A 20,224-nucleotide genomic window follows, 5' to 3' on the forward strand; every position below is an offset into this window, starting at 1 on the left:
TTTCTTCTGTTAGATTATGAGTTCCTAGGGGTCAGGGGCCATATTTGATTTTCTTTTCGGTCTTCCATGACACCAGCAAAATGCCTCCTTACTATAAGGGCTCAACAAATTATTTTGTGCCTTTGAATGATATGAGCACTGTGTGTTCTAACACTGATGGGAAACCCAAATACAGTAAGGATTGTGTTCAAGATATCAGGAGGAAGCAGACACCACAGAACCCACGGGTACTCACCATCTTAGTGCCGATAGGTGGAAGCAAATAGAGGAAACCACAAGCAGCGTTTGGTTCCGTCAGAGGCTCAGTATTAATGTATTCCAGTTCTAACCTGTTCTTAAGCCTATGGCAGACATATGTTTTGGAGGTGGAACGCTCAAGGTCTAATTCTCTTCTAAGCTTCTAAATTTTAACTGACAGGGTTGCTCATTAATTTTTAAGCAAAGCAAATGCCATCTCCTCAGGCCCGGTTAACTTTGATCTCAGTGTTATTTAACATAAATGATTTTTGTAGGGTCTATGGCTCCCTCATTGAAAATGATTATTTTGGGGTGCCTGGGTGGCTCAGTCAGTTGAACATCCAGCTTTGGCTCAGGTCATGATCTTGCGGTTCGTGAATTCGAGCCCTGCGTCGGGCTCTGTGCTGACAGCTCAGAGCCTGGAGCCTGCTTCAGATTCTGTGTCCCCTTCTCTCGCCTCACCCCCACCCCTGCTTGTGCTCTCTCTCTCTCTCTGTCTTTCAAAAATGAATAAACATAAAAAATTTTTTAAATAAAAAAAAAAGGAAAAATGATTATTTTGACAGATGTGCTGTATGTGGCCTGAGTTCAAGCATTAACCTGGGTCTCTCCTAAGAATCAGTCATAGATAGTGATGTGCAGGTCTCAAGACGCTTGGGTATGCAAAATAGCAAATTCATGGAAGTAGGAAAAAGGGAGCCAGAAAACAAAGCCCACGTGGTAAAGGAACCTGTTTCCAAGAAACCAAAGGCTCCGGTGTCTCATGAAAGGATTTCAAAAAATTACACAGCAGGAAACTGCAGGGCATAACATATTAATGATATTAATATTAGTATGTTTGGTCATTTGCCCTAAATCTTCCAAGTCATCTCTCCTGTTGAGTATTTTTGCCAGGAGTGAGGGATGAGGAGTGGTTTTTATTTTTTCATCAGTTTTAGAAGCCCCTCCATCCCATTAAACAATCATGAGGTAACATCTGGAAGTGACTAAGGATGGCAAGTCCAGAGAGAGCTCAGTCCGTTCTGTTTTGGTCACCATCATGAAGTCAAGGTCTATCTGTAATCTTTCACAGAAGATTGCTTCTCAGATAATCGGTCTCTCAGCTATTTCGATAGTAGCTCCAACCTCCAGCTTGTGAGGGCTGAAACTAGGTACTCTTGAGCTTGTGTGTGAAACGACTGTGTTCTTTGGTTCCACCGCCCGACTAAAGCACTCAAGTTCCTGCAGATGGTCTGTTGATTTAGGGTATTTAAGCTTATAATATTCAAATGGACTTTCGTTTTATTTCTGTCATGAAATTAGTAACTGCTTAAGGGTAGTGTTAAAGCATTCTCTCTCCTAGGTGTTTGGTCAAAGGAAGCGAGAGCATTCTGATTATTTCTGATTAGATTTTTACATGGTGAATGCAGTAATCAGTTCATAGAATTTTCTTCTCAATTATTTAAGAAATAAAACTGAAAGAAAACTGTTGCCTCAGCACATCTCTGTACGGCCCAGCATGCCTCTCCTTAATGGGTGCAGATGGGTAAGGTGAGGAAAAGCTGCATGCTGGTCAAGCTTGCATGAGTTACATTATTCTGTATAGGCTCTATTTGAATGAATGCTGTTGCTTATTCTTAGTAAGACTTGTAAGGGCAGAAACCATTTCTTGTTCATAACCATATTCCTACTGCCTTGGTACTGCTTAAACAAAATGTGTTGTACTGCCAGCTAGCACCCCCGTGTGCCTAGCATAAGCAAACAGAGAAATCCTCTCAAAAGAGATAAGATCAAATTATTTCCACATAGAATTTTTCAGTATAACATTCAGCACAAAGTCAAAGATAACAAGGCAAGAGCAGGAGACCAGACAGCATGAGCAAGGAGCGTCCAAAACAATAGTTGATAGAAGCAGACCCATAGGGCCTCCTGCTCTTGAAATTACCACTGCGTGCAGGAGTAGCAGTGAACAACCTAGGCTTCCCCAGAATACATGGATGGGAAGATTGTTAGACCACTCATTCATTCATTCATTCATTTATTCAAGAGCATTTCTTTGAAGGTCAAAATCAGCCCCAGTGGAAACAAACTGTCACATGAAAAATGATATCCCTCTCATGGGTATAGGCATGCTCACTGCACTTCTTTTGACTTTTCTGTACTTCCAAATTTTCTCATAAACAAATGTTGAAGAAAAACACACACATAAAACTTTCTCCTTCCTTTTCTAGGTTCCCATTCTGGCCCTCCTACCACTGATTTTGAAAGGGCTTAGACTCCAAGATGCACCATTTTAGAATCAGCCACCGCTGGTCTTGCCCATCTTGTCCTTGACAAAAGATGCTTTTTGGATGCTTGCATCCCATTTCTGTCCCTGCTGGCCCCATAATTTACACCCTCACATCCTTTCTCTACCTGCCCAGGAAACTGCTTCCACGAAAGCTAGAGTTATATATTTTTGGTCAGTGTTCAGAGCAGGAAATAACAGACATTATTAATTTCTTCACTTTTGTGGCTGTGAACAAGCATTTCTCCAAAGATCTCAAGATTTGCCCCCACCTTTGGCTTACTGCCAAAAGAAAAATATAATCTCTCCACATTTTACTTTCTTTTTGGTTTTATTTTATATGTTGATGGGAGCTTATTGTGCTTCAAAACTCTCCAAAAGACATCTGTTAAAATGTTGTGAGTATTTCAAAAGGAAAATGTTTTGAAAATTTGGCTCTGGTGTGTGATCTAACTGATAACACATGGCATTTATAGCAGCTGACTTTGAGGGCTGATTTATTACTGTCGTGCTGTCTTAAACATGAGAAATATTTACTAGAGAATGGATGTTGTGGTACACTTCGGTAGGGGAATAAAACCTTAGAGTAAAGATGTTCATTGCAAGCCAAATGGGTTCCTGGTGAGGTGATCTGGGCTCTTATTGTCACCCTACTCTGAGACTTACTTGTCCTTAGACCTGGTCCCTGCATTTATGCACAGCTTATAGCCCATTTGTGAGATGGAGGAGACCTTGTCTGCCTCAGATTTTTCTTTACTGGAGTGTGTGTATGTGTTGCACATAAACATGAAGTGTTTGGTCTTTCTGGAGGGCTTAAAGGAACACCTTCTTCACATAGCACCCTTAGTGCCACAGTTACATGGCACTTTTATTCCACGATGGTGTCCCACAGTCTCCTCGTGGCTGGCATTGTGCTCTTCCAGACATGTTTAATGACATCATTTCTGACTCATGCTGTGCTCCTCCCTTTCCTCTCTCCTCAACTCCAACATTTACCATAGGGAACAACCTTGGGAAAACAAAATAAAGTTAAGTAAAAGCTTAGGGCGCATCCTGTGCTTTCTCTGTCCTAAGCCTTTCTTCCCTTTCCTGGTGTTTCCTTTGTCACCACTCTCTCCCAGGCAGCAGGAGCCTTCATGCTTCCCCTAAGGAAGCTGCTGAATGCAGCACCCCCAAGTGCCCAAACCCTTCACGCCATGTTCCCAGCCAGCTGTGAGGGTAGACAGGAGCCCACAGGTGCATTCATGTTAATGTGCTGAGAACTCCTAGTGAAAAGCCCAAAGGAGCACGTCTCTGAAGCAGAATTCTGGACAGTGGTTATAGGCCAGGAGGGAGATATTTGGGAACAAGTGCCTACTAGGTTCTTTAACCGCTTTACACGTTACTATCTATTTAAAACAGCACAACGCATAAATGTGCAGGACTGGGGAAAACGGCCTTATCATTGATAAATCTGCTTTTCCAAATCATAACTTTTTTTCTCTTCTCTGGTGGATATTGCCACCACCACTTCCTCACTTCTCCTGAGAAACACTTTGCAAAAGGAAATATACAAAAGGCCAATAAGCATACGCAAGGGCCCTCAACATCATTTCTCATCAGGAAAATTCAAATGAAAACCACAAGCAAATACTGCTATATATTAGAGGGCTAAAATTAAAAATATTAATACACCAAGTGTTGACAAAGGTGAAAAACAAGTAGAGCTCTCATAAATTGATGAGGGGAGGGTAAAATGGTATAGTCACTTCAGAGACTGGCAATATCTAACAAACCTGACATATGTCTACCCTTTAATTCCTTCTTAGGTAAATGGAGGTAAGAAGAATGAGTATGTCCACAGAAAGCCTTGCACAAAAATATTTACAGCAACTTTATTCACAAAGTCCCTCCCCCAAAACCCTCACAACTAGAAACACCTCAAATATCTACCAACAACAGAATGGGTAAACAAATTGGGGACTACTGTATTCATACAATGCAGTACTACCCAGTAATAAAGAAGAATACATTATTGCTACGTACAACATTGACCTCAAAAAAGTATGTGGAGTGAAAAAAGCCAGACACCAAAGAGTATGTGCTCATTCACTTTTGAATCCCATCTTGTCGATAGACGTCTCAGGTATGAGATCCGTGTCTAGAGAGCAGAACACGAACGCAATGGCAACGGTGCAGTTTTTACCCAAAGAGAGGTTTTTTGAAAGATAGCAGGTAACCACAAAGAATCTCTCTCTCCTTTTGATCTCAGCTGGAACTGAATGCAAATTCTTAGGGTGATGGAATGCAAAATGATTTTACATATTTTAAAGTTCAGGAACACTTTGTTTAATGGTGTTCTATGAATGAAGCGATTTAAATGTGCCGAGCATAACAAAATTCTACTTTGAAGCCTGTGTGGAAGGTAGTCCCCATGTGAATGGAAAAGAGGGCTCCAGGGAGGCCGGGACAGAGAGCACTTCCTGCTGCTGCTCAGTCACTTATTCATGGGAGTTGCTCTGGACTGTCAGGAAGAACACAAAACAAGGCCTACTGGGCCACGACCACTGTGATGTTGACGCCAGTGAGTGTCTTATTCATCCCCTGTGGCCAGCTTTGCCAGTTAGTGGGGTCACTGCCAAGGGCCATTCAGCAACAGTCCTCAAAGGTTGCTAGCACCAAATAAAAGACATGAGTGGGGAAAAGGCAGGCCAGGCTTTGAAGTGGAGGGAAGAAGGAGGCTTTGAACTCCTGCAAACAGCGCAAATACCCTCACCCACAATGGCCCAGAGGTGCGGGGAGAATTCTTCCCTCACCCTCCTGCCTTGCCGTCGCCTGGGGGCTCTGAGGTATGCGGTAACTGAAGACGTGTTGTGTATTTGGTCTCACTCCCACTGACACTTTTCCCTTCTAACTCACGCCAAATGTGGCGAGAACTCGGTAGGGTCCTACTTGACCTTATTCCAGCAATTAAACAAAATAAAAAAGATAAAACTTTCTTATGCACGTGCCATGCATGTTCTGCCTTTACTTTTTCCCCTGTTTTTCCCTCTTCTTTAAATTGACTCTTTTTTTTAGTATAGCTCTGTGTTATCATGTGCACAGACTCACATAACCCTCCCACAATCAGGAGTCAGAACATGTCCATTACTTCAAAAAGGTCCCTTGTGCTGTCCCTTTAGAGTCACAGTCTCCCCCAGCTCTTAGCCCCTGGCAACCAAGAGTCCGTTCTCCTTCGCTATGGTTTTGTCATTTTGAAAGTGTCATATAAATGGAATCCTACCTTTTGAGCCTGGCTTCTTTCACTCAGCATAATGCCTTTGAGATCCATCCAAGTTGTTGTGCGTATCAGCAATTCATTCCTTTTTATTGTGAGTAGTATTCCATTATCTGCTTAGACTCTGAACAGTGAAATGTCTCAGGCATGCAAGAAAATGGGAACCTGAGAATATTCTGTGATGATGTGTACAAACAAGTAATTTCATTTGCTGTTCCACAGCCAGGCTAATGTCTTAAAAAGAAAGAAAGAATTCCAACACTAAAACCTGCAACAAGGAATTTTCTTTATTTCTCATAATATTTGTTGTTAACTGCACTTATTGGCTAATGCTTTCATTAGCTATTGTGCTGCCTATTAAGCTGTCGTCTGTCAGCTGCAAATCTCTTCTTCCATGCTCTGTTATGCTGGGACCCTGCAAATAACCCTTCTTCACCAGCTGCTCCCTGTTAGGTTCTGCCCTAGGAGTGTGAGCTCCTTTCTGCAGTTACTATCTCTGTGTCACCTCAGTTTCCCATGTGCTGTGTCTGCTTTATGGTACCTTCCCTATGCTGAATTCTCTCTGTTAAAACAACTGGTGTGGATTTTTTTTTTCCTGGCTGGACCCTGACTGATCAAGTATGTGGTACCAGGCTTTCACCCCTGGCTTACTTAATGTCTAAGGCATCTAAAGTAGTTGGCTAATTCTGGTTCCTTAGTCCATGAGGAAAATAGGAACCGGTGTGATGGTCCGTGGGGTGTCAGCATGATAATAATCTCTGCAACTTATGGCAGAGAACAGGAGAACTAATGTCTCAAAAGCAAACTGCTTCTGGTGATTCTCGAACATGGGTATAGAGGGAAGAAGTATTTACTGGTGTCAGTAGCTGTATAGTTCCACGTCCTAGGTGCTGTGCTGATTTGCTCCAAGAAAAATCCTGTATCACAACAACGGCTACAAGTAAAGTCACAAGCTACTTATAGCCAGTCTCCTAGATCTGTCTACCTTTTGCAAAACCAGACACCTGAATTAAATGGAGAGTGTGATAGGCATCACCACTCCTGTGATCTTAGATTTGAAACTAACTTCAGGCTCCTCTCTCCCTACTATACCAAGAAGGAACCTCTAGAAATTGAGGAAGTTAATCCTATACATGCACAGTCTGGTATCTTTATAAAGCACTGCTCTTTCTGATCATGTTATTTCTGTGTTCAGAACTCTTCAATAATTTCCTATGTCTATGGAATAGAGTTATACTTTTCAGTCTGACATTCAAGGTCCTTCAAGATCTGGTCAATTGAAGCGTTGCAGCCAAACCAAAGTATTTGAATTTATGTATATGCACTTCATCTTCTCCTGCCTGTGTGAGCTTGCTCTCATGGTTTCCTCAGCCTATAATCCTTCTCCTGCCAGCATTCATATCCAAATTCTACCCCATCCTTCAAGGCCTTTTCAGTTCCTTTATCATGAAGTTTAATCCTAACACCCAACCCCATGCTAACACCACACCACAGGTGTTAGGTGTTAACACCTTATACTTGATAATATCCATGTACTCTGCATGGCAGAGATTATGTCTCATTTTTATATCCGTTAATTTTTTCAAAATGAAGGAATAAGTAAGAGGCCGTGATGGCAGAGAGGGCATTCCAAGTGGGGATACCGCTTTGAGAGTGCAGGATATTATCTCAAGAAGCACATGTGGTTTGGTTTGGCTGAGGTCTAAGGCCTGTACAAAGGACTTTTGAGAAATCCATCTGGAAAGGCAAGTTAGGACCAGATTGTACAGAGGATGGAGAGTTGGGTGAAAGATTTGAACTTATTTCTCTAGGCAGAATGGAGGAATTGAAGGTTTAGGATTAGGGAAGAATTTTTATGTCAAAGATTCTCATACCAACGTTAGAATTTTTCTTAATTGGCTTAAAGGAGCAAACTGGGTAAGATAATGGAAAACACTTAAACTGCAGCAAGAGGGATTTAATTTAGGTGGACAGAACCATTTTGAGACAGGTCATAAAACAACAGAATATTTCTGAGAGAAAACTATGAAGATGTTTTATAAAAGCAGAACACCTGTCTAGGACATTGCGGTATGTGTAATTTTTTTTTTTTAATGTTTATTTTTGAGAGAGAGAGTGCACGTGAGTAGGGGAGGGGCGGGCGGGGGGACGGAGGATCTGAAGCGGGCTCCGTGCTGACAGCAGACAGCCCATTGTGGGGTTTGAACTCATGATCTGTGAGATCATGACCTGAGCTGAAGTTGTACGCTTAACCGACTGAGCCACCCAGGCACCCCGGTAGGTGTAATTCTTTTATAACAAAGGAATGGCTTGGTCAGCATTTCTCAGTCCCAATCTTGTAAACCAAGAGAATATCAGAAATCTCTAACAAGGACTCATGGAAAAAGGGAAGGAAGGGAGAGGCTGGATGAGAGGAGACATAGCTGGGGATGGGAGAGAGAGTGAGACCGTGAGAAGGTCTTTATCCCAGGGTGGGTCAAATACTGTTGAAATGCCCCTCCTACCAGCTCTAGTCTTGAAGCCCTCCCTTGGCTTGGATCTCCACTCCCAGTCTTCTAATTCTTCTGTAAGCCAGTTTAGTTTTTCTCAGAAGCTGCTTTCTCCTAAGACCTATTTTCTTCTTCTTGATAGAAAATGAGAGTGAACACGGTCATTGTTTATATCTGGGCTATGACCAAGGAGGTCTGAGTTCTAGTTTGAGTAATTTCCTTCATTTACATCCCAGCAAAGCTGTTGGAATGTCCCCTGTCCTTAAGATGCACCTCCTTGGTAAGAAGAAAAGTATGATTTGACACAATTTTCTGTTAAAATCCCTGGATGCCACAGTGTAATAAGTTATAAAAGTACTATCATGCTATGAAATGACAAAGAATCCCTGATATTCTTCCCAGGCTAATTGTATGAAGTCTGACAAAGAGTCTAACTGTGAACACGATATGTTGGAAGAGTTAACTGTCAATCCTGTTGATAAGGATTTAGGCCTCAGTGTTCCCCAGGGACCTGATCAGCTTTTGCCATAGGGCTCCATCTCATGTCAAGCTCTGTCATCTGCTACCACAGAGACCATTAGATATTCTACCCCTGGATCACTGATGAAGCTTGGAGAGGGACACTTGGTGAGATTGCTGGAGTCTCTTACCACATTTGAGGAAGGATGATTTCCATGCCTATATGTCTAGACATCAGAATCTAAGCAGGGACTTAGACTCCAAGGGTCCCCATGGACCTGACTGCAAGTTGAATGCAGCAATAGGAGATGTTTCAGCTCAAGTGCCAATGACTCTGATCAGTAGCGGCTGTCTGGCCTACTCAGGAAAGTGCTGTGATCTATTGATAATGCCTGGCTTCAGCTTGCACAGGGGAAGAGCAAGCAGACCAATGTCTCAAGTATTGGCACATCTAGGCCTGGACCGAGGGACCTTACTGATGACAACAGATGAGCTGGACGTCTCATTCAGCAGAGGACAAGGGTGCACTGCTATGACAGACTGTCTCCACACTCTGAAATGGGAATCTGTGCCCTGAGGGTGCCCTAGGGGCCAGGGTGTCATATACCATAGCAGCGTCTAATCATCTTAGATTTGATTCTCTTTGGTCTTCTGAATTTTGCTATGTATGTATGTATGTATGTACTTAATTGAAAGCCAGAGAGAATGAGCCGGGGAGAGGGGCAGAGTTGGGGAGAGAGAGAGAATCTTCTGCCTGGTGCAGGGCTTGATCCAATAACCCTGGGATCATGACCTGAGCCAAAATCAAGAGTTGGGTGCTCTGAGCCACCCAGGCACCCCTGAATTTTGCTATTTAAAGAAATTATGAACTAAGCATGTCCTGGTTGAACTTACTTTCTTGAGAAGCCATATATCTGTCATAGGTACTGGGGCATAAGTCCCAACCCAGTAACTGCGTAATATTTATGGCTGAGTGTATGTGTATATACATATAGATATATATTTATTTTTTATTTTGAAATAATCGAATACAGAGAAGTTGCAAAAATTAATAGAGAGGATTCCCATATACTCTTTTTTTTTAATTAAAACAATTTTTTAACGTTTATTTTTGAGAGACAGAGAGACAGAGAGACAGAGCGTGAGCAGGGGAGGGACAGAGAGAGAGGGAGACACAGACTCTGAAGCAGGCTCCGGGCTCCGAGTTGTCAGTACAGAGCCCAACATGGGGCTTGTACTCACAAACTGTGAGATCATGACCTGAGCCGAAGTCAGATGCTTAACTGATTGGGACACCCTGGCACCCCTTCCATATGTTCTTTATGCAGCTTTTCCTAATGTTACAATCTTACATAACCATACTACATGTATTGAAAGCAGGAAATTAACATTGGTAAATATTATTTACTAATCTCTTTATTTGGCTTTTTCCAGTTTTCCCACTACTGTCCTTTTTCTGGTCCAAGATCCCATATTGCATTTAGTTGTCAGATCTCCTTAGTGTCCTTCAGTTTGTGGTAATCCCTTAATCTTTGTCTTTCATGATCTTGACACCTTCAGAGAGTACTGGCCAACTATTTTCTAGAATGTTCCTCAATTTAGGATTGTCTGACATTTTCTTCTGATTAGATTGTAGTTACACATTTTTGTCAAGAATCCCACAGAAGTGCCATCTCACTGTATTATATCAGGAGGTTCATATATAGCTGTGCCCTTTTACTGGTGATGTTAATTTTGATCATTTGGTTAAGATGGTGTCTGTCAGCTTTCTGCAGCTAAAGTTACTGTTTTCTGTTTGTAGTCAACAAATATATTGTGGGGAGAAACTTTGAGACTATGCACACATCCTATTTCTCAACATAATGTCACCCAACTAATTTTAGCATTCATCAGTGATTTTCCCCTGTAAAATTGTTACTTTCATATTTGGCTAATGGTGATTTTTAAAATTTATCTCAATACTTCTACATTTATTAATTAGAATTCTTCAGTAAGGAAGAGATACCTCACTCCCATGAATGTATGTATATATTTATCCCAATTTACTTATGTCAGTATAGACTCATGGCTTTTTCATCTTATTCTGTGTTATAATCCATTACTATCATTATTTTAGTGCTCCAGGTGTCCCATAGTTAGACATTGGGAGCTCCTTCAAGTTGGCTTCTGTGCCCTTTTGACAGGCCTCCTATTAATTTTTTGAGGACTCTCTTTCCAACATCTCAAGATAGTCTAGGCTCATATATTTCCCCTGGCCCAGCCCTAGAATAAATAATTTCTCCAAGGATCCCTGGCTTATTTTTCTTTTTTAGAAAATGGTATTTACAAAGAAGAACTGGGCAGTAGATGTGCTCAATGTTGCCAGAGTATCATTGCTTCTAAGGCTGTCTCAGATGAGAGAGCTAAGAAATATATTTGTATACTCCTACATGCACATATACACATACTTATTTTATGCCTATCCATCTGCTTATACATGTCTATATCTCTGTTTGAAAACATATGTATGACTTTATACTGATATTTTAGATGTAATCCAATAAATACCAAAGGATCCATTCTAGACTTCCCCTTTCCTATTTGTAACTCCTTTCCCTAACAGTGACCAACTGATTATCATTATCCACAACATATTTGCTCAGTCCTATTATCCACATGGTTTCAGAATTTTCTAGTTCATTCTCTTGTGAAGAACAAATTTACCAGCTAGAGTACAATATTTGTGTACAGTTCCTCTTGTCTTTATCTTTACGCTGTTGCTTCAGGTGCGGCTGCTCCTAGAGAAACTCCCATATGGGAATGGGGCCTCAGGCCTCCACGTTACTGGGAAGGAAAGAACTAGAGGAGATCAAGTAAACCAGCTTTTCCCACAGTCAGACCACCCACCTCTATAGCGGGCTCACCAGCCTGGACAAAGGCGAAAATGGGGCCCTGGAAATTTTCCCAGCTGACTCCAGAACTTGTCATCCACCTACCAGGGGACTGGCTCACTGGTGCCTTCTTTTCAGAGGGAGAAGACCAGGTCAACTTCCACTGATTCATAAAAACTTTGGCTCATTTCCAATCCACTGAATATAGTGCAAGGAGCGAAGGTAAGAATGAACCAGAACCACAGAACAGCTGAAGCAACGTATTATACTTTGCTTTTCAGCGCTATGATTTGGATAAAGATGACAAGATCACCTGCAATAAGCTGTCCCGGGTGCTATGCATGATGGTTGGAATGGTTATCTCACATGAGCAACTGAGCAGCATCACAGGACCATCCAGGAGGCTGGTCAGGGTGCAGATGGTGCCATATCTTTCGCAAAATTTGTTAAGGTTTTGGAGAAGGTGAACATGTAACAGAAAGTGAGCATCCGATTTCTTGACTAAAAGGCTGAGACCAAACTGTTCCTTGCCTTCTAGTATTTAAATACTGGAACTCGAGAGTCCTCCTATCTCCCAGCCCCACCTCTACCCTATCATCTCTTTTCTCCCAAGATGCCACAGCTGTTGTGTGACAACCCCACGTGTGCTCTGTTAACACAAACCTGCTTTTGGTGTAAACAGGGCATTACAAAACGGCACACCCACCCTGTTTCGCTTCAGTATCCATTCACCTGTTCCCCATTTATAAATATCATCTCCCCCCCCCCCCCCCAGTTACGCAGCCAAATGCCACAGGGCCCTCCTGTCTGAGAAAGTGAGAGAGGGACTCATGCCAAGAACTGGCCAAGCAAGCTTTCACTGGATGTAGCCTTCCCTTCACCTGGGTTTCAGCATGCTCCTGCAACCTTTTCCATATGTCCTTTGCTTCCTGCTTTTCCGTCACCCAACATGCCATTCACTTGATCTTTCAGTCTTCCTGCTTTTTATTATGCTTCCAAGTTCCCTCTGTTTTACCTGGCACCCCAAGTCATGCCTGTTAAATGTAGATCTAACTTGACAAGGCGGTTCCGTGGTCTGGCGGCTTTATCTGCCTTTGCTCGCAAATGAGCCTCTGGGATGTTGTATCCTCAGGAGCTTTTTGGGAATCAGCACTTCTCTCAGAAAATTTGACCATCTCGTGATCCTCTGCACTCTGCTTCGTCATCAAAGGGCTGCTGGATGGAGATGTTCTTCTTAAAAGGTGAAAGATGTCGAGCCCAATCTTCTAGGTGGCTTGCCCAGGTCACTCAATGGCCTCTGATTCTTCACACAGAGAGTACCTATATGTGGCTACTCTTGTTCTTCAGAAAATAGCCATATGCCTGCAGGTTTGCTCAGCTTTGGGCCACTGTCGCCACCAGAATGGCTGCTCTCACAATATGCTTGGGGACCTTCTCATGGCTTTTTAGAAAGGAGGCAGGGCACCCTAAAAGCCTCCTTTATTCCCACCTGTGCTGCATGGTTTATGCCTCAGTGTTGCATGCCCTGAGATGTTTTTCACTTCACATTTCCAAGTAGAAGGGTTGGAGTTACAGAGGTGCCTAATTTATCTGTCCAAGAGATTTAAAGATCATCCTAGTGTCCTAAAGGTTTTTGCACTTGGCAAATGATCATGCTGGAAGCCGCAGTCCACTCCCAGTGGAAGTCCAAAGCATTGACTGTATTGTCACATTAGCTGCCTGGTTACGTTGACTACCTCCCTCCCTGTGTAGACCACTGTTAATCCCCTAGAAACGTGGGATCTGACATTGGTGGCACATGATATGGTGTGGCATTTTAGACGTTTCTGCAAGCCACAGCAGCTTATTTGCCCAAGTCAGCTGAGTTTAGGCCTCACTGAATTAGGCAGTTGCCATCCTAATGTCCAAGTCTATTCCTTTATATATCTGCCTGTGGCTAACTTTCTGTGACTCCTATCTTGCTTATTTGCTTTCTTGCTTTGGAAGGAAGATGTGCACACAGTTCCTTAGGAAGGGAATGGCTGTAGAACATCACTGCAAAGGAAGGAGAGAGGAGTGGGGAACAGAGGAGCAGCCGGGTGGGATGGCTCAAGTATAAATAAATGAGGAACTCCGTAAGAAGTAATCATTTTGGCTTTGTGATCATGTGATGTAATATAGGAATCGTACAAAAGGGAAGAGCTGTCTGATACTCATCTATTCAGTATCTCAGAAGGTCTTTGACTTGAATGTTTAAAGTTCCTAAGTTAATGGCTTTTCTCTCTTTTGGTGTTTGAACTGTTTGAATCCATGGTTATGCCTTATTATCCTATTTAAAATTATATCAATCCATCAATAAATATTTGTGGTTAAAATGAAACAAAGCAAAAATACTTCTTTCCAAAGTTACTTAGGTTTAGCTACTTTCTTCCCCACCTCCTTCAGTGTGATATTCATTTGAAATATAGTTAGGTTTATTTGTTACTCTTTGTTTTCCATTTTGGGTTCTGCTCACATTCTGGTTGATTTTATTTATTGGGCGGGCTGGTACATAAAACATTACCTGGGTTCCAAGAGTTAGACCTACCCAAAAAATATACTCAGAAGTGGCACTCTCCCTAGACTCGACTGCCTCCTTCCCGCCCCCCATTCTTTCTAGCCTGCTTCTGCTTACTGTTGGTAAACCAGTCTCATGAGTTTCTGATTTGTCCTTCCTGTGTAGTTAATTTCGCAATAATGCTTGTTGTGAAAAAGTGAGTTTGCTCCAACATGATTGATATATCTTGGAGAACGGTCTGAGCTTCATGCGAATTTTGTGTTTGCTTATGGACAGTTTCATGCATGAGAAATTCTAGGTCAATCCAGAAACTGCACCCAGCTGACCTGAGCTGGGTAAGAATACATAAAATGCACATACCTCAGACGTCTCTGAGTTTCCCTGCTTTACCCCGTGTGTTAGAAGCCACACTTACCCATGCCTGGGGCTACAGCCTTCTGCCCCTTTTGCACCAGCGCACAGAGCTACAGCCCTCCCAATGTTCATTCCATAAGCAGACTTCAGGGCTTTTTCTAGGTAAAGTGACACGTTTATCATATTATAGTTCTTAAGTATTTAACCTGTAAAATTGTGCTACTGCTTTTTCTTATTAGGTTCCTAACTTTTTGTGTATGTGTTGTTTGAGTGTTGTGCCCTATGTGCCCCATAAACTGGTTTTTATCATGCAATTTTGCATAGTGGGGAAGTTTTTAGGGAGGAGTATATGGTGTTATAGCAGAATTGACTATTTCTTTTACACAAGTAAGTGGATACCTGTATATTTTCTTATATACTCTTCTTTCTAACATGAAGGGTAGCATACTGTAGCCACTTTTTTGGGGCTTTGGCTTTTTTTTAAAAGATACTTAACTTTAGTTTTTAATTATTTCTTTGCATATAGTTGACACAAAATGTTACATTGGTTTTGGGCATACAATTTAGTGATTTGATCAGTATATTCATTATGCTGTGTTCACTACAAGTGTAGCTACTATCTGTCATATTGTTATGCTGCCATTGCAACATCATTGACTGTATTCCTTAGGCTGTCCCTTTGATTCCAATGACTTGTTCATTCCATAACTGGAAGCCTGTTTTTTCCTCGCCTCTTCACCCATTTTGCCCAACCCCCCACAGCCCTCCCCTCTGGCAACCATCAGTTTGTTCTCTGTATTTATAGGTCTGATTCTGCTTTTTGTTTCTTTCTTCATTTATTGACTTCTTTTTTTAAGATTCCACTTATGGTATTTGTCTTTCTTTGTCTTATTACATTTAGCATAATATCCTGTAGGTCCATGTCTCAAATGTCATGATGTCATCCTTTTTTGTGGCTGTGTAATAGTCCATACAGATGTGTCCTTTTTTAAAAATATGCATGCTCTTATTTTTTAAGTTTATTTTTAAATTTATTTTAATTCCAGTATAATTAACATACAGTGTTGTATTAGTTTCAGGTGTACATTACTCACTGCTCATCATAAGGATACTCTTTAATCCCCATCACCTGTTTTACCCATCCCCACCCACCTCCCCTCTGGTAACCATCAGTTCCCTATAGTGAAGAGTCTATTTTTTGGTTTGTCTCTTTTTTTCTTTGTTTGTTTCATTTCTTAAATTCTACATATGAGTGAAATCATATGGTATTTGTCTTTCTCTCATTTATTTCATTTGACATTATACCCTCTCAGTCTAACTATGTTGTTGCAAATGGCAATTTCACTCTTTTTTATGGCTGAGTAATACACACACACACACACACACACACACATACACCATCTCTATCCATTCATCTATCAATGGACAATTGGTTGCTTACATAATTTGGTATCGTATGTAATGCTGCAGTAAACATAGGGTGCATGTATCTCTTCATATTAGTGTTTTCATGTTCTTTGGGTAAATATCCAGTAGTGGCATTACTGGATTATATGGTAATTCTATTTTAATGTTTTGAGGAACCTCCATACTTTTTTCCACAGTGGCTTCATCAGTTTGTATTCCCAACAGTGCATGAGGGTTCCTTTTTCTCTGCTTGTCTTTTGTGCTTTAAGACATTCTGAAAGGTATGATGTGATATCACATTGCGGTTTTTTGATTTGCATTTCCCTGATGATTAGTGATATTGCACATCTTTTCCTGTGCCAGCCATCTGTATGTCTTCTTTGGAGAAATGTTTGTTCATGTCTCCTGCCCATTTTTAATTGGATTATTTGTTTTTTGGTATTGAACTGTGTAAGTTCTTTATGTATTTTGGATACTAGCCTTTTATTGGATATGCCATTTACAAATATCTTCAGTAGGTTGTCTTTTAGTTTTGATGATTGTTTCTTTTGATGTGCAGAAGATTTTTATTTTTATAATCCCAATAGTTTATTTTTCCTTTGTTTCCCTTTCCTCAAGAGACAAATCTAGGAAAATGTTGCTATGGCCAGTGTCAGAGAAGTTACTGCTTGTGCTGTCTTCTAGGATTTTTATGGTTCTAAGTCTCATATTTAGGTCCTTAATCCATTTCAGTTTATTTTTGTGTATGGTCCAGTTTCATCTTTTTGCATATAGCTGTCCAGTTTTCCTAACACCATTTGTTGAAGAGACTTTTTCCAATTGCATTTTCTTTCCTATTTTGTTGGAAGATTAATTGACCATATAATTGTGGGTTTATTGCTGGGCTCTCTGTTCTGTTCTGTTGATCCATGTGTCTATTTTTTTTTTTTTTTTTTTTTTTGCTAGTACTATGCTCTTTTGATTACTATAGCGTTGCAGCATATCTTGAAATCTGGGATTGTGATACCTCTGGTTCTGTTCTTTTCAGGATTGCTTTTGACTATTTGGGGTCTTTTGTGGTTCCATACACATTTTAGGATTGTTTGTTCTAGCTTTGTGAAAAAATGCTGTTGGTAGTTTGATAGGGATTTGTATTAAATCTGTAGAGTGCTTTGAGTAGTATAGACATTTTAATCATGTTTGTTCTTCCAGTCCATGGGAATGGAATATCTTTCCATTTGTGTCATCTTTAATTTCTTACATTAATGCTTTATAGTTTTCAGAGTAGAGCTCTTTCACCTCCTTAGTTAAGTTTATTCCTAGGTATTTTATTATTTTTTTGTGTCATTGTAAATGGGATTGTTTTCTTAATTTTTTAAATTTAATATAATTGTTAAATTTACATCCAAGTTAGTTCTTAATTTCTATTTCTCTTACTTTCTTATCAGTGTATAGAAATGCAATGGATTTCTGTATATTGATTTTGCATCCTGAAACCTTACTGAATTCACTCATCAGTTCTAGTAGTTTTTTTGATGGAGTCTTTAGGCTTTTCTGTATGTAGTATCATGTCATCTGTAAATAGTGCAAGTTTCACTTCTTTCTTACCAGTTTGGATCCCTTTTATTTCTTTTTGTTGCCTGATTGCTATGGCTAGGACTTCCAGTACTGTGTTGAATAATAGTGGCGGAGAGTGGACATTCTTGTCTTGTTCTTGACCTTAGGGGAAAAGCTCTAAATTTTCCCCATTGCATATGATGTTAGCTGTGGGTTTTTCATATATAGCCTTTATTATATTGAAGTATTTCCTCTAAACCTATTTTGTTGAATGAATGAATGTTGTAGTTTGTCAGATGCTTTTTCTGCATTTATTCAAATGATCATAAGGTTTTTTTTTCCTTTTTGATAAGATGTGTCATATTGATTTTGTGAATATTGAGCTATCTATGCATCCCTAGAATAAATCCCACTTGATCATGGTGAATGATTTTTTAATGTATTGTTGGATTCAGTTTCCTAATTTTTTTGTCAGGTATTGTTGCATCTATGTTCATCGGAGATGTTGGCCTATAGTTCTCTTTTTTTGTGGTTTCTTTATCTGGTTTTGGTATCAGAGTAATGCTGGCCTCATAGAATGAATTACGAAATGTTCGTTCCTTCCTCTTCTATTTTTTCGAATAGTTTGAGGAGTATAAGTATTAACTCTTTTTTAAATATAGGGTAGAATTTACCTATGAAGCCATCTGATGCCGGACCTTGGTTTGTTCAGATTTTTTTTATTATGGATTCAATTTCATTGCTGGTGATCATTCTGTTCAAACTTTCTATTTCTTCCTGATTCAGTTTTGGTAGGTTATATGTTTCTAGGAATTTATCTATTTCTTACAGGTTGTCCAGTTTGTTGTCATATACTTTTTCATAATATTCTCTTATAATCCTTTGTATTTCTGTGGTGTTGGTTATTTCCTCCTTTTCATTTCTGATTTTGTTTGAGTCCTCTGTTTCTCTCTCTCTCACTCTTTTTTTCTTTTTGATGAGTCTGACTAAACATTTATTAATTTTGTTTATCTTTTCAAAGAACTAGCTCCTGGTTTCATCAATCTGCCCTATTGTTCTTTTAGTTTCTATTTCATTTATTTTTGCTCTGGTCTTTATTATTTCCTTCCTTCTCCTGGTTTTGGGTTTTGTTTGTTCTTCTTTTTCTAGCTCTTTTAGGTGTAAGGTTAGGTTGTTAATTTGAGATTTTTCTTCTGTATGTAGGCCTGAATTGCTATACATTTCCCTCTTAGAACAGCTTTTTCTGCATCCCGTAGATTTTGGACTGTTGTGTTTTCATTTTCATTTGTCTCCATGTACTTTTTGAGTTCCTCTTTGACTTGTGGTTGACCCAATCATTGGTTAGTAGCATGTTATTTAACCTCCATGTATTTGTGCTAGTTCCAGATTTTTTCTTTTGGTTGATTTCTAGTTTCATAGTGCTGTGGTTGGAAAAGGTGCATGGTATGACTTCAATCTTTTTGAATTTGTTGACACTTGTTATGTGGCCTAATATATGCTCTATTCTGGATACTACTTATCTCCATTTTATCTAGCTCTCTTGCTGTGATTTTGTCCTGTTCTTTCATTCAGGACATTTTCCTGGGTCTTCCCATTTTGTCTGACTCTCTGTGTTTGTTTCTCTGTGTTAGGAAAGTCAGCTATGTCTCCTGCTTTTGAAAGTAGTGTCCTTATGATGCAGAGGTTCTGTAGTGCCCTGCAGTGCAAAATTCCCTGTTCACCAGAACCTGGCACTTCAGGGGTATCTCCTATGTGTGTTGTATGTGCCCTACTGTTGTGGCTGTGCTGTGTTTGCCTTTAGTCATTTGTCTCCAATGATTCTCTTTGCTGCTTTCGAGCAGGGTTTGGTTCCTGTGTTGTTAGTGGGCCAGTCTGGGGTCACTTCGGGTTTTAGTTAAGTTAGATCAGGCTTTTGTCAGGGCTGTAGGAGCACCAAACTGCGGGGCATTTTCCCAATGTTGCGCCCTGAGAAGCTTTCATTAGTGGGTGGGGCTTGCAGTGAGATGCATTGTCTGTCCCCAGCCCGCTGCTGGGGCTGCAGTCAGACTGGTGTGTGTGGTTATCTTCCCCAGGAGTCACTTTGGAGTGGTGCTGGCCCTTCTCTGGGCTGCTTGCACACACCCAGGCTTTGGCACTGCCTTGGATGTGCTCCAGCCAAGGGTATATTGGAGGGGGCAGGTCCGTAGGAGAATGCAGGGGCTGGGCATGTAGCGCCAACAAGATTTGAGCCAGTGCTGTGGGAGGGGAGCTGCAGGTGCCCTGGAAAACTTCTGTGGAATCCTGCTGGGTTGGAGGGGCCAGATCCACAAAAGAGTGCAGGGGGTGGGTCGCAAGCTGTTAGCAAGCTGGGTGGAGAGTGCTGCATGCTGTGGTTCCTGCAGGTACCTGTGTGTCCAAGCCAGGGATGGGGGATTGGGGAGGGAAATGGGGCCTACCAGCTCTTTTGTTCTTGAACAAGTCTCCAGTACCTGCTCTGAAATGACCAAATACATCTCCTTTCAGAATACCGCACGTGGTTTTCAAGCTGTTACTTCTATGTTGTATCTCTGTGGGGCTGTTCTTTATACTGTCTCTTTAAGGGTGGGGACTCAGTTTCCTATTGTGTTCCCAGCTCCTGCAGAGCTGAGCCTGCTGATTTTTAAAGTCTTACTGATCATAAAAATGTATGAAGCCAGGATCCTCTAGAATTCAAAGCCAAATGTTATGGGGATTCTTTTTTACAGTGCGGTCCCTGTGGGTGGGGTGCCTGGTGCAGGGTCCTCTTCTCTCCCCTCTTGGGCTTGCAGGTCCCTCCTATGGACAGTCCTGCCAGTC

The 20,224-nt window shown here is 41.0% G+C and overlaps 1 protein-coding gene and 1 pseudogene across 4 annotated transcripts in view; one reads left to right on the top strand and one right to left on the bottom strand.

The window, feature by feature from the left end:
• Window positions 1–12,441, top strand: part of LOC145714629 (calcineurin B homologous protein 1 pseudogene) — a 31,197-nt pseudogene extending 18,756 nt beyond the window's left edge. The window contains exon 3 of the transcript XR_014136914.1: window positions 11,473–12,441. The product of XR_014136914.1 is annotated as a calcineurin B homologous protein 1 pseudogene (transcript). The remainder of the gene's footprint in view (window positions 1–11,472) is intronic.
• NHS (NHS actin remodeling regulator) overlaps window positions 1–20,224 on the bottom strand; it is a 338,916-nt gene that overhangs the window by 14,037 nt on the left and 304,655 nt on the right. The gene's annotated exons all lie outside the window — the stretch shown is intronic.

This window comes from Panthera onca, chromosome X (genome assembly GCF_046562875.1).
Source record: "Panthera onca isolate mPanOnc1 chromosome X, mPanOnc1 haplotype 2, whole genome shotgun sequence".
Classification (NCBI taxonomy): domain Eukaryota; kingdom Metazoa; phylum Chordata; class Mammalia; order Carnivora; family Felidae; genus Panthera; species Panthera onca.